We start from the raw sequence: 25,816 nt of genomic DNA on the forward strand, positions 1-25,816 counted from the left end.
TCAGAGACCTGAGTAAAGTAAAGGAGTGATATACAAAACAAAACAAACAGCAACTGCATATACACAAACAACAACTGCACCCAAGTAGCTGGGATTACAGGTGCACGCCACCATGCCCAGCTAATTTTTTGTATTTAGCAACACAGTGGTTTGCAACTATACTCCCAGTTACTTGGGAGGCTGAGACAGGAGGATCGCTTTGAGCCCAGGAGTTTGAGGCTGCAGCGAGCTATAATCACACCACTGCACTTCAGCCTGGGTGACAGAGTGAGACCCAATCTCTAAACAAAAAAAAAAACAAACAATAAACCAACCTACTACAGGGTTGGCATATACACATCATATTAATCTGTTTTGCATATTATGGTTTATATGCATATGCAAAAGATTTAGAATATTTTATTCTCTTAGGAAGTTAGAATATTATCTCTGCAACCTTGTTTGTATACTTAATTTAAGGCCCTCTTCATGGCTAACAGAGGACTTAAAAAACTAAAACAAAATTGCATTTATATATTATCCTTCCATTAGAGTATTGGGAGGAAAAAGACAAGCTATGGTTTGGGACAAAATATTTGCAAACACACATCTGACAAAAGGACTTGTATCCAGAATATAGGAAGAGCTCTCAAAATGCAATAATAAGCTAAATAATCCAATTAAAATACAGGCAAAAGATATGCATAGACATTTCATCAAAGAATATATACAAATGGCAAATAAGCATATGAAGTGATGTTTAACATCATTTGTCACTAGGGAAATACAAATTAAAAACACAATAAGATACCAAAATATGCCTATTTGAATATTTAAAATTAAAAAGACAGACAGTATCAAATGTTGTTGAGAATGCAGAGCAACCTGAATTCTACTACACTGCTGGAAAGAAAATAAAAAAGGCACAAGCACTCTGGAAAAGTTTGCCATTTCTTTAAAACTTAAACATATATCTATCATATGTCCCAGACTTTCTAATTGTAAGTAATTGTCCAAGAGAAATTAAAGCACATATCCATATAAAGACTTGAACACAGGCTTGGGCACAGTGGCTCACACCTGTAATCCCAACACTTTGGGAGGCCAAGATGGGTGGATTGCTTGAACCCAGGAGTTCAAGAGCAACCTGGGCAACATGGCAAAATGCAGTCTTTATGAAAATTGAAAAATTAGTTGGGCATGGTGGCACATGCCTGTAGTCCCAGCTACTTGGGAGGATCACATGAGCCCAAGAGATTGAGGCTACAGTGAGCCAAGATTGTCTCGTGCCACTGCACTCCAGCCTGGGCGACAGAGATCCTGTCTCAAAAGAAAAAAAAAACTTATACACAAATGTTCTTAGCAGCTTTGTAATGGCCAGAAACTACAAACAACCCAAATGTTATCCACAAGTGAATGGATAAAAAAAATTATGGTACATCTGTACAATGTAATACTACTATGTAATATAAAGGAATAAAGTATTTACATGCAAAACATTAAAAAATTCATAATTACACTGAGTGAAAGAAGACAAAAAGAGTACATAGTGTATGATTCCGTATATATAAAATCCTAGAAAATGCACACTAATCTGACAGAACACAGACCAGTGGTTCCCTGGGGTAGGGAGGTCAAGTAGGGAGAGGAGGAGGTATTACAAAGGAGCCCAGGAAAACTTTTGGGGAGAAGGGGTGATACGTTCAATATCTTCATTATGGTGATGGTTTCATGGGTACATATATATATGTTAAAATTTATTATATACTCTGTGCAACTTATTGTATACCAATTATGCCACAATAAGACTTTTTCAGCCAGTGGCAGTGGCTCACACTTGTAATCCCAGAACTTTGGGAGGCCGAGGCGAATGGATCACTTGACGTCAGGAGATCACATCACTGTACTCCAGCCTGGGCAGCAGAGCGAAACTCTGTCTCAAAAAAAAAAAAAATATTTCACAGGCAAAACATGCACAGTCCCCTTCACCACTACCATCACCCTCCCCCAAAGAAAGGAAAACAGCTGCTCCAACAGCTCTAGGCAACTGCTGAAAACAGGAAGCAAAGAGCAACTGAAACTGTAGGGTAAGCCTGGTTAGCAATGTGCACTGAATACTCTTTCCCTCAAAATGGTGTGCCAATAAAATGCTGATAGCCACATATAGTAAGACCACTATCTTTAAACTACAATGAAAGGAAATTTTGTCCCTCCCATAATTACCCTCTCATTACTTAACATAATGTTAAGAAAAGTTCAAGAATTATGATGTAGTACAGTAATATTCTTCACGCCCAAATTGATAAAAGTATAAAAATAGCAGTAAAGGCCTGGCGTGGTGGCTCACGCCTGTAATCCTGGCACTTTGGGAGGCCAAGGTGGGTGGATCATTTGAGGTCAGGAGTTCGAGACCAGCCTGGCCAACATGATGAAACCTTGTCTCTACTAAAAACGGAAAAAAATCAGCCAGGCGTGGTGGCATATCCCTGTAGTCCCAGCTACTCGAGAAGCTGAGGCAGGAGAATTGCTTCTCCCACCCGGGAGGTGGAGGTTGCAGTGAGCTGAGACTGCGCCACTGCACTCCAGCCTGGGCAACAGAGCGAGACTCTATCTCAAAAAAAAAAAAAAGAAAAAATAGCAGTCAGCACTTCTTTTCATAACAATTCTGCATTAAGACAAAATGCCACGCTGCTAGAGTTATACGTTGGCAAACGCTCTTTAAAAAGTCATTTTACATGTCTGTTTCAAGTCAGGTCAGTAATTCATTTGGAATAAAGTGAGGAGCACTTTAACAATATGTAGAGCAGATCTATCAGGCAGTGTTTAACACATGGCAATTTGAATCAAATATTCATTTTTCAATGGAATAAGTATGTCAACATAGATAATAGGGTAATAATAGCAGTATGAATAATCAGTAGTTTCTACTTCACTCAAACTTTAATTTTTTATTTAAAATACAAAACTTGGGTGGCTCACACCTGTAATCCCAGCACTTTGGGAAGCCGAGGCGGGTGGATCATCTGAGGTCAGGAGTTCGAGACCAGCCTGGCCAACATGGTGAAACCCTGTCTACTAAAAATATAAAAATTAGCCAGGCGTGGTGGCAGGCACCCATAATCCCAGCAACTTGGGAGTCTGAGGCAGGAGAATCACTTGAACCCAGGAGGCAGAGCTTGCAGTGAGCCGAGATCCCGCCACTGTACTCTAGCCTGGGTGACAGAGCAAGACTCCATCTCAAAAAAAAAAAAAAAAAATACTAAACTTGGCATTTATAAGTTTTATAATCAACCATTCATTCTCATTCTAAGAACACTGCCCTAAAACTTAAATGGAAAGGATAATTTTGAATAATTTCTTCAAATTTTCTCACCAGCCTGAAACTTATTTTGGTCTCTAAATACAACAACTTTCACTGCATATTACTTATGTTAAACTAGTTTATGGAAAAACAAAAGTTAAAGCTATATCCTCCATTTGTATGCCTCATATTGTACTAAATAGCCACATTTTATTCAGTCTTTGATAACCCTAGTCCTTGGCAGATAAGCAAGTAAAATCAATAACCTATAGTAGACATTTGGTTTTATCATTATATTGTGCTTAAGGGCCTCTCTGTAACATAGCCACAGACCAACTTACTTACAAATACATCCCCTTAAAAACATGGAAAGTCAGATGCAAGTTTACTTTAATTCATCTACCAGTACTGCTGAAAAACTAAATCCTTATATTTGTAGTTAACAGTGTCACCTGTAACTCAAATAGCACTGTGAAATAAGCTACAGCTTTTTTAAGTATTTTGTAACCTTTACTCCTTATCATCACAAAACACATGAAAGGAGATATATATATGTGTGTATATATATATATATATCACACACTCTTTCCCTCCCCTTTCTTGAAATTAGCTTTTTTTTTTTTTTTTTAACAATCTATCCCTCCTTCTTGGAATTACTAGTTTTAAACTGTTCTTTAATAACTCTAATGAATTTTGAAAAATTCCTGCCCCAAATCCCTCTCAATATTGCCTCTGCATCATTCTTCCTTTCTTTTCTTCTAGTGCAAAAATAATTAAACAAATGTTTTTGTTGTTGTTGTTTTTTTTTTTTTTTTAGACGGAGTCTCTTTCGCTCTGTCTTCCAGGCTGGAGTACAGTGGCACCATCTCGGCTCACTGCAAGCTCTGCCTCCTGGGTTCATGCCATATATATATATATATACACACATATATACATACACACATACACACACATATATATATATACACACTTTAAGTGGGGGTGGGAGGAGGGTGAGGGATGAGAAATTACCTGATGAGTACAATGTACACTATTCAGGTGATGGTTACACTAAAAAGCCAGACCACCGCTATGCTATATATCCAAAACTGTGCCCCCTAAATCTATAAAAATTAAAAAATAAAATAGTTTAAGATGAAGAAATGCCTATTTTTCCAGAAGACTCCTTAAAACTGTTGCATTTAAGTTATCTTAAATGTTTCATTACCTCTCATCTTTTAAACAGTTCATGATAAGTTTTTGGTTTTGTTTTTTTTTTTTTAGTTTTTTTGAGACAGAGTTTCACTCTTGTTGCCCAGGCTGGAGTGCAATGACGCGATCTTGGCTCAATGCAACCTCCGCCTCCCAGATTCAAGGGATTCTCCTGCGTCAGCCTCCCAAGTAGCTGGGATTACATGCATGAGCCACCACGCCCGGCTAATTTTGTATCTTTAGTACAGACGGGGTTTCACCGTGTTGGTTAGGCTGGTCTCGAACTCCTGACCTCAAGTGATCCACCTGCCTCCCAAAGTGCTGGAATTACAGGAATGAGCCACACCGTGCCCAGCCTATAAACAAGTTTTTTTGTTTATTTTTCATTTCATTATTTTCATTCAGAGTTCTTTATGTCGCCTGTCCCAAACTGCACTACACATTCCTGTCAAAGGCCAACACTCAATAGTTCACACACCAAAGTGATGCCAACAGTTAACTCCAACTAGTAACATCACACTTACCCACACACATCACTCACTGTCCTCTTACCCTGCTTTACTTGTTTTTTGCACATAACCCTTAAATTTGACAGTTTGCATTCTGTCAATCTCTCCAAAATATAAGCTCCATAAGGGAGAGGAGTGTTTTATTTGCTGCTGTATCCCCAGCATCTCACACAGTAGACTTAACAGACAGAAATAAATGAACCATTAAACCTCTATACATGGAGCCCTTTGCTTTTCAGAAGCCTATTTTTGTGTAAGCCTGAAAATGCAAGAATAACTGCAGAAGTCCCTTTTAATATTCTAAATGAATCTTTGTGAAATCTTATTCTTGGTTCACAAATACATAAGATTCTTGGCTTGACTAACATAATATTTTGCTAACATTTCAACATCAGGCCTTGGAACAAAAGCTTCCTTGTTCTCCGAAGGAAAAATAACAAAGTTGAGAAGAGAGATCTTGTCCAGTGAGAAATGCAGTACCTGTTGCCTTGACAATTTGTTTTTCTTCTTCAAGCAGCTACATGCTCCTATCTGTAGTCTGAAATTGTAACTAGAAACTACAAATTTATTTCATCTGTTCCTAAAGTTTTGAAAATATACAAAAAAGACTGGAATTTTGCTATGTTCTCATCAACACATATGCTACTAGCCTGCCATATCACATAGAATGCTATATATTTGTTCTACATCAACACATTAAGGCTGCTTCTAACTGAATGTTTTGAATAATACCAGACCTTCAACAATAACATGGTTATTGACACAAAGGAACAAGAGAGCATGTAAGGAAAACATTTTAAAAGATTGAGCTATTTCTTCAAAACATTGCCATAATTAACTGAGGTCTTCAAAAGCATAAAGGTATAAACAAGCTGTACGATTTTTACATTCAGACGATATATAATACTTTGCACCTTTAGTAATGACTCCTGAATACTCCTTTTAAAAAAAAAATACATAGGGCAAGGTGCAGTGGCTCACACCTATAATCCCACCACTCTGGGAGGCCAAGCCAGGCGGATCCCTTGAGCTTAGGAGTTCGAGACCAGCCTAGGCAACATGGCAAAAACCCCATCTCTATAAAAACATGCAAAAATTAGACAGGCATGGTGACGGGTGCCTGTAGACCCAGCTACTCGGGAGGCTGAGGTAGGAAGATTGCTTGAGCCAGGGAGGCAGAGATTGCGTGAGCCAAGATCGCACCACTGCACACTCCAGCCTGGACAACAGACAAAGACACTGTCTCCAAAAAAAAAAGGAAAAAAAAAAAAGCAGGTACAAAACTGTTTTATTTCAAAAAAGAACTCATTCTCTTACCAATGAACTCCTGCTCACCATTCAACTTTGGTTTAGCTCTTATTTTTCCTGTTACAAAATAATTTAAAAAGATAAAATCGGAAAGGCATAAATAACCACAGACCACAGTATTTCTACCTTTTAATATATAAATTCATACTTAAGGTTTAGTCCACCTATTTGGTTAAAATTCAGAGATATGCATGAGTTCGATGCCTTAATAATGCTAACATAATAACAGCTGACAATAAATACTTACTATTTTTCATGTATGATTCTAAGCAGTATAGTACATATTTTAACTCACTGACTTTTCAGAACAACCCTATATGTTAGGTACCATTATCCTCATTTTACGAAGAAGTAAACAGGAAAGAGAAGTTAGATAATTTGAAGTCACAGAATTATACTGTGGTTAAGAGTACAGATTCTGGAGCCACACTGCCTGCGTTCAAAACCTGGCTCTAACACCAACTAGCTCTACGACTAAGCAAATTATAAGCACTACAGTTTCTTCCATTGCAAAACAGGTAGAGTTGGAACAAGGATGTAAGGTGCTAAGAACAGTGGCTGAGACATGGAAATTGGTCAATAAACTGTTTATAATGCTTGAGTGCAAGATGTTTGAATACTTGAAGCCTTAGCACAATACAGTACTTGATGTTTGGAGGAATGAGTAATAGGCTTCTACTTTTGGAGTCAAAACCTCATAGCGTCCATTACGTATCAGAGGCTGTAACAATTTCACACATTTATCACGTCAATTAAAGTATCCTAAATATAAGGACAACTATAGCTATAGGTTTGTTTCCTTTCTTCCTGGAAGCTCTCAGACCTAGAGAGAATTATTTCAAGATTTATTTCACCAAACCTACTTCAAAAGTAAACGAGTAATTCAAGGCTTAAAAAAATGGCATTTACTGGCTGGGTGCGGTGGCTCATGCCTGTAATCCCAGCACTTTGGGAGGCCGAGGCGGGCGGATCACAAGGTCCGGAGATCGAGACCATCCTGGCTAACACAGTGAAACCCCGTCTCTACTAAAAATACAAAAAAATAGCCAGGCCCGGGGGCACATGCCTGTAATCCCAGCACTAGGGAGTCTGAGGCAGAGGAACAGCTTGAACCCGGGAGATGGAGGTTGCAGTGAGCTGACGTGGAGCCACTGCACTCCAGCCTGGGTGACAGAGCAAGACTCCGTCTCAAAAAAATAAAAAAAAAGGCATTTACTGACCAGATTTGTGAAAGATTCTAATGTTAGGCCAGGGGCGGTGGTTCACGCCTATAATCCCAGCACTTTGGGAGGCTGAGGTGGGCGGATCACCTGAGGTCAGGAGTTCAAGACCAGCCTGGCCAACAGGGCAAAACTTGTCTCTACTAAAAATACAAAAATTAGCTAGGCATGGTGGCGCATACCTGTAATCCCAGCTACTAGGGAGGCTGAGGCAGGAGAATCGCTTGAACCCAGCAGGCGGAAGTTGCAGTGCGCTGAGAGCGCACCTCTGCACTCCAGCTTGGGCAACACAGAGAGACTCCACCTTAAAAAAATAAAAAAGGCCAGTTGCAGTGGCTCACATCTGTAATCCCAGCACTTTGGGAGGCTGAGGCGGGTAGATTACAAGGTCAGGAGTTCAAGACCAGCCTGGCCAAAATGAAGAAACTCCATCTCTACTAAAAATAAAATAAAATAAAAAATTAGCCAGGTGTAGTGGTGGACGCCTGTAATCCCAGCTACTCAGGAGACTAAGGCAGAGAATTGCTTGAACCCGGGAGGCAGAGGTTGCAGTGAGCTGAGACTGCACTAACGCACTTCAGCCTGGGGGGCAGAGTGAGAATCCATCTTAAAAAAAAAAAAAAACTTTTAATGTTTACTCTCCAAGCCACAGCTTGGTCTTATTTACACAGCATGATACTGTTAAATGCTTATTAAAATAACTTAAAATTCTTATAATTTTGATACAGAATGTTTGAGCTATTTCAATCTACACACTATTATTCTAGCTGGTTTACTTAGCAGCTCTGAAACAAACTAGATAGAGATACACAAATGCCTAACTAGATTCTAATATGACTGCTACAAAAAGGATGCAAAATATTTTTCAAGGATAGTCAAATACATGTACTACTCATCTTTAAAGGCAAATGAGACAAAATAATGTAGAAGAGCAGAAATCTGTAAAATATTTACACTAAAATGAATTCAAAAATTTCATTTTCTACAATATTCTGACCCAAAATCAGAGCATAACAAAAGCATGTCCTGTCCTTATGAATTTACAGAGCATAATTTTATGACAAACATAATGGTAGAAAAAGAATATGTAACACAAATACTAGCTGATCATATTAAAGATAAAATAGGGCGGACACGGTGGCTCACGCCTGTAATCCCAATGCTTTGGGAGGCCGAGGCAGGTGGATCACGAGGTCAGGAGTTCGAGACCAGCCTGGCCAACGTAGCGAAACCCCATCTCCACTAAAAATACAAAAAAATTAGCCAGGCATGGTGGCGGGCGCCTGTAATCCCAGCTACTCGGGAGGCTGAGCCAGGCGAATCATTTGAACCCAGGAGGTGGAGGTTGCAGTGAGCAGAGATCACGCCATTGCACTCCAGCCCAGGTGACAGTGCAAAAATCAAAAATAAATAAATAAATAAAAAATAAACTAAGCAGAAAAAAATAAGCACTGTCAATAAACCTAAATGTGAAAAAGCAAAACCATACAATTTACAGAAGAATATAGAGATGAACAGCCTTACGGATCAAAGGTAGGGAAGACTTTCTTGCATAAAAGACAAAAAATGCAAAACATTTTGGGATTCACTTTCCCCATCTGTCAAATGAAGGCATTGAACGTGGAAGACTCTCAAGTTCCCTTCCAGATGTAGAAACAGATTTATGGGTCCAGATTCTGTAGAGGTCACAGTGTTTTTTTACAATTTTTTACGATCAGTTGCCCACATTTATAAATCAGAAAATTCTGTATAACATACGAATTTGGGCTGGGCGCAGTGGCTTATGCCTATAATCCTAGCACTTCGGGAGGCCGAGGTGGGCAGGTCACCTGAAGTCAGGAGTTTGAAACCAGCCTGGCCAACATGGTGAAACCCCATCTCTACTGAAAACACAAAAATTAGCCGGGCACAGTGGCACATGCCTGTATTCTCAGCATGCCTGTAGTACTCGGGAGGCAGAGGCAGGAGAATTGCTTGAACCCAGGAGGTAGAGGTTGCAGCAAGCTGAGATCGAGCCAGCCTGGGCGACAAAGTGAAACTCCGTCTCGGAAAAAAAAAAGTGTGGGATGAAAGAGCCTGCTTGTACTATGTGCTTGGAAAGAGAAGACTGAAATCTGATGCCTGAAATTTAACAGCTTAAAAAAAAAATCAGTAAGCTTGCTGAGTATTAGCATGTTTTCATTACAGATGCCCAGTGGGATATATATTTTTATAGGCTCATTGGTTTAATGGAGTTTCTTTAATGTTTTATTTTAGGTTCATCTTAAAATACTGTGAAATATTTCAAACACACAGAAAATAATATAATGATCATTTGATATGTCTACTACCCACCTTCTTTAACAAATTTTAACAATTAAAATTAAGGGCCAGGCGTGGTAGCTCACGCCTGTAATCGCAACACTTTGGGAGGCCAAGGCAGGCAGATCATGAGGTAAAGAGATTGAGACCATCCTGGCCAACATGGTGAAACCCCATCTCTACTAAAAATACAAAAATTAGCTGGGCGTGGTGGCACACGCCTGTAGTCCTAGCTACTTGGGAGGCTGAGGCAGGAGAATCGCTTGAACCCAGGAGGCGGAGGTTGCAGTGAGCCGAGATCGCACCACTGCACTACAGCCTGGCGACAGAGCGAGACTCCATCTCAAAAAAAAAAAACAAAAAACAAAACAAACGAAAAAAAAACAAAGATTAAGACTGTCCTAATTTTTTTAACTTTTTTCTTTTACTGTTTACTGAATTTTTTTTTTTTTTTGAGACGCTCTGTCGCCCAAGCTGGAGTGCAGTGGCACGATATAGACTCACGGCAACCTCTGCCTCCCAGGTTCAAGCGATTCTTGTGTCTCAGCCTCCTGAGTAGCTGGGACTACAGGCGTGCGCCATCACCCCCAGCTAATTTTTATATTTTTAGTAGAGACGGGGTTTCACCATGTTGGCCAGGCTGGTCTCGAACTCCTGACCTCAGGTGATCCACCTGCCTCGACCTCCCGAAGTGCTGGGATTATAGGCGTAAGCCACCGCACCTGGCCAGTTTGCCGCATTAATTTTCTGGCTTTCCTTTTTTTTTTTTTTTCTTTTTTTTTGAGACGGAGTTTCACTCTTGTCACCCAGGCTGGAGTGCGTGGTGCAATCTCAGCTCACTGCAACCTCCGCCTCCTGGGTTCAAGCGATTCTCCTGCCTCAGCCTCCCAAGTAGCTGGGATTACAGGCATGCGCTACCACGCCTGATTAATTTTTGTATTTTTAGTAGAGATGGGGTTTCACCATGTTGGCCAGGCTGGTCTCAAACTCCTGACCTCAGGTGGTCATTCACTCCGCTCTAATTGCAAAGAATCCATGTAGCATACTTGTAAACTGCTTACCAGAATTTCTCTTTCCAGTTTTATCTCAGACTACTGCTCTACCAAACCCTTTCAGTGAAAACAATCTATTAATCATACCCTCAATACATCCACTTCAGCATCTTCTCCCTACTCTGAAGTGTTATTGTTTTTCCTGATCCCATCAAGCTACATTAATATTCCTTCACTCTGAGCAAAAAAAACTAACATTTATAGAGAACTTAATGTGTGCCAGTATCACTTCAACTGAATTATTCTATTTAATCCACACAACCCTGTAAAATTTGTTCTATTTTTCCCTTCTCAAGGTGAGAGAAACTGAGTGAGCTTGTCTAAGGTTAACTGAGTTCCCCGAGGTTGCATGATGTTAAGTAGCAAGCCAGACTACAAAATCCGGGCCCTTAAATAAATGCAATGTCTCCTGGCTGAAAGTATGACTGCCTTTACTGCTCAGGTCACTCAACATATGCCTTGTGATAGTTAGTATTTTGTGTTAAATGTCTAAAAACCTCAAAATATTACAACATTTATTCAACAAAAATTTACTAAGGGCCTGTGTGCCAGGCATTGTTGACTACTGGGGCACATTAGAGAGCATCTACTAATGAAGATTACATGAATTCTCTAAATACATGGACATCCCAGAAATATTGGTAAGAGCAAAATCCCAAATAATATGTACACAGCAAGTGTACTACATAAAAACCAGTCTATGTAAGTACTTTAAAAGAGCACAGTCATAACATGACAAAGTTGTGGGGTTTTGTTTTTGGGGATTTGTTGTTATTTACTATTTCAATGAATTAAGCTTTTGGTAAGAGAATTAAGCAACAGGGTCGGACGCAGTGGCTCACGCCTGTAATCCCAGTACTTGGGAGGCCGAGGCGGGCGGATCACCTGAGGTCAGGAGTTCGAGACCAGCCTGACCAACTTGGAGAAACCCCGTCTCTACTAAAAATACAAAATCAGCCAGGCGTGGTGGCGCATGCCTGTAATCCCAGCTACTCGGGAGGCCGAGGCAGGAGAACTGCTTGAACCCGGGAGGTGGAGGTTGCGATGAGCCAAGATCGTGCCATTGCACTCCAGTCTGGCCAACAAGAGCAAAGCTCCGTCTCAAAAAAAAAAAAAAAAAAAAAAAAAAAAAGAGAGAGAGAGGAAATACTTAAAAAAAAAAACCTGTGTTTTATGTATTCCTCTTTCCCCATAAAATAGGAGAAATAGCCTAGAGAAAGATTAATGAGCACCTCTCTGCCTAACATTCTATCGTAATCTGGCTTTCTTTAGGAAGATGTGATGTCTTCTGGTTAAGGGTGGCAGGTACTATAAGGGAATACTATCTATATAAATCTTCTTACAATCACAAACTTCTGAAAACTTGTAGCTGATGGTAAATTTTCATACAATGGCATCAAACCTTAGAACTGAAAGGAATCTTGCATAACATCTCCTTCAGCACCCCCCCACACTCCACCCCGCGCCCCTCCACCTTATTTTACAGATTTGTTGGTTACTAAATCCTAAAACCTTAATTCTGGGTCAATGAGAGTAATGCAGCTACCTATACTGTTGAAATGTAGTGGTTTACACTGCAATGGAAATGCACTTCAGAAACAAAAGTCTGTGTATGCTAGTATCAACCCTGCATGTGGAGTTTTTATTTTAATTACTCACCAGCTATGTTTTCTTGAACTTAACCCTTTTTGTTCTTTTTTTTTTCCCCACTCTCAGCTCACACCTATTTTTTTTCTCTTTTCGAACTTAACCCTTTCAGGCCTGGATGTCTTCATCTGGATAAATTCTAACCGTTGTTGAAAAGCCACGTGGTAAATATTTTTGAAACCTAAAGCCTTCTCTACGCAATAACACTAAGTTTTCATGGTAAATGACACAGTTTCAATATTCTCCCTTTCACATTATGGTCAGCAGTTTGCATTCGTTGCTTGAAGAGGCGAAATGAATAGTCTACAGACATTGGGAACCAAGTACAGCTCAATCCTGAAGAACTCATCGGCCCCTGGACGGGCGCGCACACACCCCCCTGTAATGGTGACTAGTCATTTCGGGGCGCTGTACTTCAGAGCACGACCCCCCTCAAACATCAAGGCCCTAAAGGTGAAAGCCCAGGAAAACGTCGATTCGGACAGCAGCCTCTACCTGCTGCTTTGAGAAGCTGTGGCCTGCGGAGTCAAACCCCCAAAACGTTTTTCTTACAACTAAGGGTTCAGGCCTCAGATCAGCATCTCGCCCTCTCCGGTTTCAGGAGCCCCGAAAAAAGGAGAGGAATAGGCCGCCACTGAACGGCTCAGCCCCCTGACCAGGAGCTGTCCGGATGTTTTTTGTGGCGGCTTGCAATTCGCTGTGACCTTTCCAGGAAGTGTTGCACACAGGAGTGTGGCAAACGAGCTGGCCGTTTCTCGCGGTCCTGCTAAAACGCTGTCAACCTGGCGCTCCACCAGAGGCCCCTTGGCTTCTAGGGAGGCGACCGAGGAGCTCAGGGGGCGGGGAGGCTTTTACAAGAAGCGAAAAGACGGCCTCAGGGGTGGCCGGGAACAGCCTGGAATCAGCTGGAGGACGTCAGCAGGACTGAGGAAAGGGCTACCACCAGCGTGAGGAAAGGGGGAAGAGGGCGGAACGCGGCGAACCGCCGCGCTGGGAGGCTGAGGCGGGGTCCCAGCGAGCCGGCGGCTGGGAAACAATGGCGCGAGCGTGACGTGGGCCGGAGGCGTCGCGGCGGCGCGGAGGAAGGGACTGCCGTGGGGCGGGGGCCGCACCGAAGGAGTTGGGAGGCGTGCGGCGTCCGCGAGCGCGCTGGCGGGGACTCGGCCTAAGGAGAGGGGCCTTGGGGCCATGGTCCCTGGGGGCCGGGGGCGGGGGCAGGCGGCGGCCGCTACCCTGGGGTCGCGTGTTCGGCCGCGCACCTCCCCACCTAGCTCCCCGTTCGCCCGCTCCTTCCCCGCCCGCCCACGGGGCCCGCCGCACTCACCTGCTCCAGCGCACGGCAACAATCCCAGCGCGCAACTGCCGCAGCCGCCTCGACGCTCGCCCTCCCCGCCCCCGCCGCCCGGCACCGCCCCGCGCCGCCCCCTGCTCGCGCCCGGCCAGGGACCGGCGCGCTGTTCCGTCCCCCAGCTCCGCCGCAGAGTTCGGCGAAGCCGACGCTCCCTGACCGCGCTGCGTCTGTCTGTCCCGCGGGTCTGGAGATCTTCAAACGATGGAACACCGGCTTTGCCCTTCTGAGGGTCTCCATCCCTTGGCATTCTGCCTGCGCCCCTCAGCCTGGCCCCGGGCTAACCTCTCCACTGTGTCTCATTCAGAAGAAGCTTTTCCTTGGGAGGAGAGGGCATCCTTTTTCCCAGTCACAGAATGTTTTGGTCTAATGGACCTCAAGGCCCCTCATGCGTCCACACCCCCATGGCACCCTCGAATCCCCTTGATGGCTAAAAACACCAGCTTTGAAGTTTGTCAGAACGAGTTCCAGTCCCAGTACCACCACTTACAAACTGTAACCTCGGGCGAGGTACCTGACCTCCTATACCCGGTGCCCACATTTGTAGCACCAGGATAGGGAACAACAGTCCCCACATCAAAGGGTGTTGACGGGATGAAATCACACAATATAGGTGAGGCCCTCAGCAGGATCCTGGCACACAGTAAGCACTCAATAAATGTTCACCCCACCACCAGCAACTCAGCAGGAAGACTCCGCAAAAGCAGCTAGCTATTTCCAGAGGACTGAATTCCTTGGTCCGAGCAGCTCTCACCAGTGAGAAAATGTGTCTAAACTTCCACTCTCAGGGCCGAAATTCGATGCCTTGGAGCCACAGAGAACAAACGTCTAACCTCTCTTGGACCTTTGACTTTTCAGATACTTTACTTCTATCACCTCTGCCCAAGGTCTTCTCATTCCACATCAGTGTCTCCCGTTCCTTCCATTGTTCCTCCTCTGCCCTGGTTTTGAGGGTCTTTATCCTTCTCGCGCAAATGGTAGATTTGACTGTGATTTCTTTAGAATACATCACCCAAGACTGAACCAAATGTTTGTGGTATCATCAGAGCAAAGCAGGACTATAGCTTCCTCCTTTTGGGACCTATCGCTTTGCACTCCTGCGATAAAGTTCTTGGCACCCATACTGTTGACTCATATTGGGCTTGCAGTCAACCAAAACCTCCGCGTCTTTTTAATAAGTGCTCCGCAAGAGCACTTCTACCCCTTCTTGTGCTTCTCAGCCAACTTTGCTTCAGGTCAGCTAAGGATAGACCTTGGGCCCCTCACCTTCTAAATTTCTCAGGATATATGGAAAAGAGGAATAGGGGTTGGAAGCTGTCATAACACAATCTTTAAACCAAGTGCATTTGAAAAAAGGCCAGGGTGGCGGGGCGTGGTGGCTCACACCTGTAATCCCATCACTTTGGGAAGCCAAGGCAGGTGGATCATTTGAGGTCAGGAGTTCAAGACCAGCCTGACCAACATGGCGAAACCCCATATCTACTAAAAATACAAAAATTAGCTGGGCATGGTGGCACGCACCTGTAGTCCCAGCTACTCGGGAGGCTGAGGCAGGAGAATCGCTTGAACCCGGGAGGCGGAGGTTTCAGTGAGCCAAGATCACGCCACTGAACTCCAGCCTGGGCGACAGAGGGAGACTCCATCTCCAAAAAAGAAAAAAGAAGAAACGAAAAAAGGCCAGGGTTTGTGTTTAAAAACTGTGGTACTGAGAGAAAAACAAATATAGAGACACACACAAATGAATGTAATCACAACTGTGAAAAAAAACTGCACACACAAAAGACTACAGGGAAATATGTAATTGATTATGTTGTTTTCTCTCAGTGATAAGATGGGGTGGTTTCTTCTTTGTACTTTTGTATTAATTTCTTACAGTGTTTGTATTACTTTTATAATCAAGAACTTTGTTTTAAAAAATAAATCAGAAAAAAGAATTTAAAAAATCAGAGAGATGGAATAACTTGAAAAAAACTGAAAACAAAGTTAAAAGATAACAGAATAAGGGGAAAACTATTCGCAATACACAAAAGACAAAGGATTTGTCTATAAAGGACTCTTAACAAATCAATAATAAAAAGAATGAGGCCGGGCGCAGTGGCTCACACCTATAATCCCAGCACTTTGGGAGGCTGAGGCGGGCAGATCACGAGGTCAGGAGATCGAGACCATCCTGGCTAACGTGGTGAAACCCCGTCTCTACTAAAAATACAAAAAATTAGCTGGACGTGGTGGCGGGCGCCTATAGTCCCAGCTACTCAGGAGGCCGAGGCAGGAGAATGGTGTGAACCTGGGAGGCGGAGTTTGCAGTGAGCCGAGATGGTGCCACTGCACTCCAGCCTGGGGGACAGAGCGAGACTCCATCTCAAAAAAAAAAAAAAAAAAAAGAATTGATATGTAATCTCAGCACTTTGGGAGGCCAAGGCTGGCATATCATGAGGTCAGGAGTTCAAGACCAGTCTGACCAATATGGTGAAACCTTGTCTCTACAAAAAATACAAAAACTAGCCAGGTGTGGTGGCGCACACCTGTAATCTCAGCTACTCAGGAGGCTGAGGCAGGAGAATCGCCTGAACCCAGGAGGCAGAGGTTGCAGTGAGCCGAGATTGCACCACTGCATTCCAGCCTGGGTGACGGAGTGAAACTTTGTCTTTAAAAAAAAAAAAAAAAAGAGAGAAAGAAAATTTAGAATCAGCTAAATGCCCACCAATGGGGGTGGCTAACTAAAATGTAGAATATTTATATAATAAAATTCTATAGAGAATTTAAATGAAGCATGGGCAACATAGTGAGACCTCATTTCTACAAACAGTTTTTAAAAATCAGCCGGGCATGGTGGCTCCAGCATGTAGTTGCAACTGCTACTCAGGAGGCTGAGGTGGGAGGATCACTTGAGCCCAGGAGGTCAAGGCCACAGTAAGCTGTGATCGTGCCACTGCACTCAAGCCTGGGTGACAGAGAAAGACCCTGTCTCCAAAAATAATAATAATAAAAAATAAGTGACTTTGCTCTGCATGTATCAACATGGATATATCTTAGTCATATTTTTGAATGAAAATAGGAAGTTGCAGAATTATATATCTATATCTATCTATTATATATAGATAGATGGATAGTATCAATATTTAAAAAATTATTCCCCCAATGCAAAACTTCAGTTAATCATGAAAAAACATCAAATAAACCCAAATTGAGGGAATATTCTACAAAATACTTGATGTGTAATCTTCAAAATTGTCAAGGTTGTGAAAGTCAAGTAAAGACTGAGAAACTGTCAGAGATTGTCCTATTCACCGATAGGAGACTAAAGAGATCTGATAACTAAACGCAATGTGGTATCCTGGAACACAAAAAGGACATTAGTGAAAAAACTGGTGAAACTGGAATAAGGTCTGTAGTTCTGTTATTAGTATTGTGCTACTGTTAATTTCTTAGTTTTGAACCAGGGTTACATAAATTGTTAACATTAAGAGAAGCTGGGTGAAGGGTATGTTGAAACTTTCTATACTAGCTCTGCAACTCCTCTGTAAATCTAAAATTATTTAAAAATAAAAAGCTAAAACAGAACACACATAAATAATACCATTATTCCCTATTATCATACATAGGTTTATGAAAGATTTTTAAAACAGGTCTGTAAAGCTACATGCCCAAAATATATCAGAAGTTCTCTCTAAGCTAGGGATAAAGGACCATTATTTTATTGAGAGAATGTTCAAAGGGAGTATTAGCTTTCCTTTTAATGTTTTGGAAGATAAGTGTAATTATGTATTGCTTTTGTAACAAAAAATTAATTCTTTTAAATGCAAAAGGATAGAACAATTTTGCCTCATGACTTTCAAGGGTAAGAAAAGCCATGCCAACTCACGAAACAACCTTCTAACAAAGGGCTGGGAGGCTGAGGAACCATAAAGAGCTTGCTTGAGGTCTCTAACCTGACATTAGCTGAAGAGCCTGGGCACTGCTTGGCAAAAGAGGCCACCCCACTGTGGCCTTGGATGGCCTCTCATCAACTTCCTGCCAGGCACTCATGTGACTGTCCTATCCAATCTGATCTACACTGTTTTCCCCAGAATACCCAGAAACTCTGAGTCACCCAGAATATCAGCAGCATTCACAAGCCACTCATCAGTTTTTCTGCTTCTTGGTAGAAGCTCTCCTCAAAACTATGCATTGAGTGCCTACTATGTGCCTAACACTGACGGATACAGACATGAGTTGCTGCCCTCATGGAGACTGCTGACTACTTGGAAGATGAACGCTAAATAAACAAAAAGTTGCTTTACTACAATTTTGATAAGTGCTATGCAGGAAAAGTAAAAGATGCTATGAGGGAGAACAAAATGGAGTTTAGAGTTAGGATCAGGTGAGGGTCAGGAAACAGTTCCCTGAGGAAATGACATCTCAGCTGAGATCTGAAGGATGAGTAGGATTCAGGTGAAAAAGTGAGAGGGCCGGGTGCAGTGGCTCATACCTGTAATCCCAGCACTTTGGGAGGTTGAGACAGGAGGATCGCTTGAGCCCAGGAGTTTAAGACCAGCCTGGACAACATAGCAAGACCCCATCTCTACAAAAAAAAAATTTTTTAATTAGCCCAGCATGGTGGCACATACCTATAGTCCTAGCTACTTGGGAGGCTGAAGCAGGAGGATCACTTGAGCCCAGGAGTTTGAGGTTTCAGTGAGCTATGACCGGACCACTGCACTCCTGCCTGAGTGACAGAACAACACCCTGTTTCAAAAAAGGAAAGAAAGAGAGAGAGAAAGAGAGGGATAAAGAGAGGGAGAGGAAGGGAGGGAGGGAGGCAAAAGTGAGGGGGAACTTGTTTGCAAGAGTGAAAGAGAAAACAGCTGGTGCTAGAGATGAGTCTTGTGTATCTAAGGAATAACCCAAGCCTAAAGAAAAAGGGAGAAAGCCCTGGAGGGAGGCAAGGTCAGACCTGGCAGGGCACTGCAGACCACGTTAATGAACAGGGGCCCCAACCTTAAGTACAATGGAGAGTAACTGAAGGGCATCAAGCAGAGTGGCAGGGATCAGATTCGCAGTTTAAATGTAACCAACATCTAAGTGCCTCACATAGTCATGAAAATTAATTCATTTGAATTAAGCAAAAATCTCTCAGGTGCCTTTTGGAAACTTCCACTGGGTGTTTACAGTGTGAGAGAGACAAGATCTGCGACCTTTATCGCAATTATTTTATTTGTTGAACATCTACCAGATAGTAGACACTGGAGATTCAAATTGATCCCCCACCCACACCTTGTTCCAAAGTTGCTGAACATCTATTAAGGAAATCAGACACTTGGGTAAAAAATGAAGGCAGGTCATTGTAAGCCTCATGCCAGATTAGTGACCCCAAAGATCTTCAGAGTTTCAGAAGAGATGGATTCTCAAGGATATAGGAGAGTTAGAATCAAATACATACACTTCATACCCATGGATATAGTTTTTTTAATGGAAAATAACATGTGTTGGCAAGGATATGGAGAAATTTGAACCTTCGTGCATTGTTGTCATTCCTCGAAAAAATTAAACAAATGACTCAGCAATTCTGCTGCTAGGTAGATACCCAAAATAATAAAAAATAGGCACTCAACGGATACTTGTACACAAATATTTGTATCACCATTTTCACAATGCCCAAAAGATGGAAACAACCCAAGTGTCCATCAACACATGAATGGATAAACAAGACATGGTATATACATACAATGGAATATTATTCGGCCATAAAAAGGAATGAAGTTTTGGCTGGGCACTGTGGCTTATGCCTGTAATTGCAGCACTTTGGGAGGCTGAGGCAGGCAGATCACTTGAGGCCAGGAGTTTGAGACAAGCCTGGCCAATATGGCAAAACCCTATCTCTACTAAAAATACAAAAATTAGCTGGGTGCATGCAGTAATCCCAGCTACTAGGGAGGCTGAGGCACAAGAATGGCTTAAATCTGGGAGGTGGAGGTGGCAGTGAGCTGAGATCATGCCACGCACTCCTGCCTGGGTGACAGAGCAACACTCTGTCTCAGAAATAAATAAATAAAGTTTTGATACATGCTACAACTTGGATGAACCTTGAAAACATTATGCAACCAGGTGTGGTGGCTCACACCTGTAATCCCAGCACTTTGGGAGGCTGAGGCGGGATAACCACTTGAACCCAGGAGGCGGAGGTTGCAGTGAGCCGAGATTGTGCCACTGCACTCAAGCCTGGGGGACAGAGAGAAAAAGAAAAAAAATGCTAAGAGAAATAAGCCAGACACAAAAGGACAAATATTACATGATTCTATTTATATGAAATAGCTAGAATAGGCAAATTCATAGAGACAGAAAGCAGATTAGCAGTCACCAGGGGTTGGGGGAAGAAAGGAGTGGAGAATTATTGCTTAATGGTGACAGAGTTTCTGTTTGGGGTGATGAAAACATTCTGGACATAGACAGTGGTGAGGGTTGCACCACATTGAGAATGTAATTAACGCCACTGAATAGTACTCTTAAAAATGGTTAAAATGGCCTATTTTATGTTATATATATTTTACCACAGTAAAAAAAAAAAATTTAACTTTCCAAAAAAGGAATCAAATACATAAATAGCACTGTTTACTCCATGTTCACCTGACTTCTTCCAAACTTCCATTTTCCAGTTCTTAGAACACCCCAGGTCTCCTTGTCCCTACGTTAAACTGTTTCTCTACCTTGAAAGCCTCTTTTCACCTTTCTAACTCATACTCATCTTGAAGGCCTTAACTCAAATGTTTCTCAGAGGCATTCGCTAATCCCCAAGCCAATCTACCTGAAATTCCCTCCTGTTATTTTCTTTCATGCTGCCCTGTACCTTCCGTTCCCTTCTCTAACTTACCACCGTTGCAATGAAAGAAATATTTGTGTGATATGTTTTTAATATCTGCCTTCACAATATCGCCTGTAAACTTCGAGAGGGCAGGGACAGTCTGTCTTGTTCACTGAGAGGGAGACAGCACTTAGCCCAGGGTCTGACACACTGGGGGAGTCCCTATATATCTTTTAAATAAATTAATTAGTAACTAAATGACTGTGTGATGGATTGTGAGTAGAATTTATTTTAATGCCTTTTACGATGCTGTAAATTGGATTAAAGTATTTAAACAAAAGAAGAAGCCAGGCACAGTGGCTTACACCTGTAATCCCAGCACTTTGGGAGGCCAAGGCGGGCAGATCACGAGGTTAGGAGTTCAAGCCCAGCCTGGCCAACATAGTGAAACCCCGTCTCTACTAAAAATACAAAAAATTAGCTAGGCGTGGTGGCAGGCCCCTGTAATCCCAGCCACTCAGGAGCCTGAGGCAGGAGAATTGCTTGAACCCGGAATCCGGGAGGTGGAGGTTGCAGTGAGCTGAGATGGCCACATTTGCACTCCAGCCCGGGCAACAGTGCGAGACCCCCTCTCAAAAAAAAAAAAAAAAAAGGAAGCAAACTAGGGCTCTCATTTTTGTTGTTGTTGTTGTTGAGATGGAGTCTCGCTCTGTTGCCCAGGCTGGAGTGCAGTGGCCCGATCTCAGCTCACTGCAACCTCCACTTCCTGGGTTCAAGCAATTCTCCTGCCTCAGCCTCCTAAGTAGCTGGGACTACAGGCACACACTACCACGCTTGGCTAATTTTTGTATTTTTAGTAGAGACAATGTTTCACTATGTTGGCCAGGCTGGTCTCGAACTCCTAACCTCAAGTAATCCACCCACCTTGGCCTCCCAAAGTGCTGGGATTACAGGCGTGAGCCACCAGGCCCAGCCAGCTCTCATTCTTACATTCCTGCCTCTACCCTGTGAAGCTGCAGCCCTCTCATAGAAGGAACCTGAGCAAATCACTAGTACAGTTTGTTTCCAGGTGGATCTAAAATATCACCAACCATTCCAACCTTAGCCTCTAAATATCCATCTAAATAAGTGATAAGTTGCCGCACTTAAAATGAAACACCTCTTCCCTGTGCAACCAGAACCCATATCCCTCCACCAGAGCAGTTCAGACCACCTGAGCATTTCACATATTTGGGTTTAGCAGCGCTTATATTAGAACTAAAGCCTCAGGCTGGGCGCGGTGGCTCACACCTGTAATCCCAGCACTTTGGGAGGCCAAGGTGGGTGGATCACTTAAGGTCAGGAATTCAAGACCAGCCTGGCTAACATGGTGAAACTCCATCTCTACTAAAAATACAAAAATTAGCTGGGCATGGTGGCATGCTCCTGTAGTCCCAGCTATTCAGGAGGCTGAGGCAGGAGAATCACTTGAACCTGGGAGACGGAGGTTGCAGTAAGCTGAGATCATGAGATCGTGCCACTGCACTCTCACCTGGGCAACAGAGTAAGTGAGACTCTGTCTCAAAACAAACAAACAAACAAAACAAAATAAAACAAAGTAAAAAAAACACCAAAGCCTCAGGTGAACTCATGTCAGAGTGAAAAAGTGCATTTACTTGTCTATTTGTAAAGCCAATTCTTCTGGTATATACAGGTAAGTTTCTACTATTTGTCAGTGAGAGCATTTCCTAATCGATTTAATTTTCTCATCTTGGCATTCCATATCTACCTCAGTAAACAATTTTCTATGCTAACAAGAAGTCAAACAAACATATAATTATTTTTGAGATAAGAAATGCAAATAAAAGCTGATTTAATGAATTTGTTTTCTGGATGTGGACACTTGTGGAAACTGAAAAAACGTGACAACTCAGGAAGAAGACACAGTTCGCTCACAACAGCTTTTACCTAAACACATTTTAGCCCACATACCATTGATTCTCTCAGACTACAAGCCATTGTCTTCTCTCTGCTTTTACTTTTTTACATTTTACATATGAATTGCATGAACCACTGGGCATGGTGGCTCAAGCCTGTAATCCCAGCACTTTGGGAGGCCAAGGTGGGTGGATCATCTGAGGTCAGGAGTTCGAGACCAGCCTGGCCAACATGGCGAAACCCTGTCTCTACAAAAAATACAAAAATTAGCTGGGCTTGGTGGTGGGTGCCTGTAATTTCAGCTACTCAGGAGGCTGAGACAGGAGAATCGCTTGAACCTGGGAGGCGGAGGTTACAGTGAGCCAAGACTGTGCCATTGCACTCCAGCCTGGGCAACAAGAGCAAAACGAAACTCCATCTAAAAAAAAAAAAAAATTGCATGAACCAGAGAGTGCAAGGCAAACCGGTGACCACAGACATTAGGAAACTGTTGATCACAAGTAACAAGAAACCCAGTTAAAGTGGCTTAAATAATAAGGAAGTTCAGAGGTATGGTACGCTCTGGGGTAAATATTCAGTAATCAATATTGCCATTAAGGACCAAGTTTCAGCCAGGAGCGCTGGCTCATGCCTGTAATCTAAACACTTTGAGAGGCTGTGGTGGGCAGATGGCTTGAGCCCAGGAGTTCGAGACCAGCCTAGGCAACATGACAAAACTCTGTCTCTACAAAAAATGTTTAAGATTAGGTGGGCGTAGTCATGTGTGCCTGTAGTCCCAGCTACTCAGGAGGCTAAAATGGAAGGATCACTTGAGCCTGGGAGGTAGAGGCTGCAGTGAGAGGAGAATATGCCCACTACACTACAGCCTGGGTGGCAGAATGACACCCTTATCTCAAAAAAAAAAAAACAGGACCAAGTTTTGTCTCTCTGCCCTGTAGTCCTGAAAGTTTGCTTCATCTTACGATGTGTAGGATGGCTTCAAGTTTCCTCCCTCATGTCAACAAAGCACAGACACCTCTCCTCCACAACAGTCCTTCCTTTCAACCTAATTGGAATGAATTAGGAAACATGCAGACCCCTCAGACTAAAAGTCATTGCCAAGAAAGGATCATACACCAACAAATTAGATATTGTCCCTGGGGCTGGGGATGGAGAGGATACCTGAGCAAAACTGGAATTTTTCATGGGCAGAAGGAGTGGAGACTGGATGCTGAGTAGGCAGCCAAGAGTATCCACTACAACTAGCAAAACTGAATATGCCTAAGCCTTGGGTTAAGAGTAGTACTAGAGAAATAGAAAAACAACACATTGGATGTCACATATCCACTAATCTTCTGGTTCTTAAATTTTTTTTTTTTTTTGAGACAAGGTCTGGCTCTGTTGCCCAGGCTGGAGTGCAGTGGCACAATCTCGGCTCACTGCAACTTCCGCCTCCTGAGCTCAAGCCATCCTCCCACCTCAGCCTCCCAAGTAGCTGGGACTACAGGCACACACCACCACACCTGGCTACTTTTGGTACTTTTTGTAGAGATGGGGTTTTGCTATGATGGCCAGCATGGTCTCTAACTCCTGAGCTCAAGTGATCTGCCTGCCTTGGCCTCCCAAAGTGCTGGGATTACAGGTGTAAGCTACCGCGCTAGGCCTGCTCAACTGGTTCTTAACCCTCATGAGGGTTAATTCACCATTAGAGACTGGCTCATGACAGCAGTGATTCTCAGAAACATCAGGAAGCCTATATTCTTGGTGGTGTTATGTCCTGAGTCTGTCCTTGCAAGAGAGAGAATGGTATGTCTCAGTGGTATAAAGAACCTAGTCCTGCACCTTAGCCATCCTCTCTAGTCCTGGTTCATGCTGTCCCCTTCTTGGATCCCACCCTAGTCCTTCACAGTGATATTGAGCTGAATTTCCCAATTTGGGAAATTTACCTTGGGAGTCTCAGAGCACATTTTGGTATGACAGCGCTATGAGATATTAATAGATGTTACTTAGAAAAAAGTTCTAGGCCAGGCACTGTGGCTCACACCTGAAAACCCAGCCCTTTGGAAGGCTGAGGCAGGAGTATTGCTTGAGCCCAGAAGTTCAAGACCAGCCTGGGCAACATAGGTAGACCACATATCCACAAAAAATTTTTTTAAAAAGTTAGCTGTCAGCCAGGCATGGTGGCTCATGCCTGTAATCCTATCACTTTGGGAGGCTAAGGCAGGCTGATCACGAGGTCAATAGATCAAGACCATCCTGGCCAACATTGTGAAACCCCATCTCTACTAAAAACACAAAAACTAGCTGGGTATGGTGGCACACGCCTGTAGTCCCAGCTACTCGGGAGGCTGAAGCAAGAGAATCACTTGAACCCGGGAGGTGGAGTTTGCAGTGAACTGAGATCGCACCACTGCACTCCGGCCTGGCAACAGAGTGAGACTCCATCTCAAAAAAAAAACAAAAAAACAAAAAAACAAAAAAACAGTTAGCTGGCTGTGATGGCTTGTAGCTGTAGTCCCAGCCACTCATGAGGCTAAAGTGAGAGGATCGCTTGAGCCCAGGAGGTCAAGGCTGCAGTGAGCCATGATTAAGCCACTGCACTCCAGTCCAGGTGACAGAGTGAGAGCTGTCTCAATTTTAAAAAAAAGGAAGGAAAGAAAAGAAGAAAGAAAGAAAAAAGTTCCATGCTTGCTGAAATCTTGAAAGACCTACTTAAACATTTAGCACTCAAAAAACTTGGGCATTTATCAGTATAAATTCCTAGATCAGCACATTCACTGCGTCTTTTAAAGATTGTAAGGCCTTGTGAGCAAGAAAATGGCTCTGGTGAGATGTGTTTATATAGGGATTTGTAACAGGGATGCACTGTATTTTTTTAATCAGTGGTTCTCAAATTTCATCAGGTATGGTTGCCTGGGGAGTTTTCTAAAAGGCAGATTCCATACCATATCTCAATCTTACCAGTCGTGACTCTCTGGCCTTGGGTCCTAGGAATTCGAAATTTAAACAAATTCCTAAGTAATTCTGATGCAAGTAGTCCCCGTGTTCTCTGAAAATGTTAACTATCTGCCTCACCCCTGCTTGTGACAGCAATCAATGTTGCCATGGTAATAGCCAATCCGAGCCACCCCCTGCTGCCTGCTGCCCAGGCAACATTGACTCCATGTGTCTCTTTCTTGTTTGCTAGCCCAAAGGGCCACCTTGAAAAAGAATCTTCTGAGTACTACAGAAACTATAAAATTGACCTAAAGAAACTCACTATTGCAGGATCAGGGATTATAAA

The 25,816-nt window shown here is 42.9% G+C and overlaps 1 protein-coding gene across 18 annotated transcripts in view; it reads right to left on the bottom strand.

The window, feature by feature from the left end:
• NT5C2 (5'-nucleotidase, cytosolic II) overlaps window positions 1–25,816 on the bottom strand; it is a 188,023-nt gene that overhangs the window by 88,811 nt on the left and 73,396 nt on the right. For 3 of the 18 annotated variants that reach the window (XM_055352849.2, XM_055352859.2, XM_055352852.2), the window contains exons 1-2: window positions 13,833–13,905; window positions 1,815–1,912 (exon numbers count right to left, since the gene is read on the bottom strand). The exons of 2 other annotated variants lie outside the window; for them this stretch is intronic. The gene's annotated coding sequence lies outside the window, so the exon portion shown is untranslated. Of the gene's footprint in view, window positions 1–1,768; window positions 1,913–6,297; window positions 6,346–7,690; window positions 7,813–13,832; window positions 13,923–25,816 lie in introns of those variants that run through there. 13 more of the 18 variants (XM_031015197.3, XM_031015196.3, XM_063709773.1 and 10 more) reach the window with 12 other exon arrangements.

The sequence above is a fragment of the Gorilla gorilla genome, chromosome 8, assembly GCF_029281585.2.
Source record: "Gorilla gorilla gorilla isolate KB3781 chromosome 8, NHGRI_mGorGor1-v2.1_pri, whole genome shotgun sequence".
Classification (NCBI taxonomy): domain Eukaryota; kingdom Metazoa; phylum Chordata; class Mammalia; order Primates; family Hominidae; genus Gorilla; species Gorilla gorilla.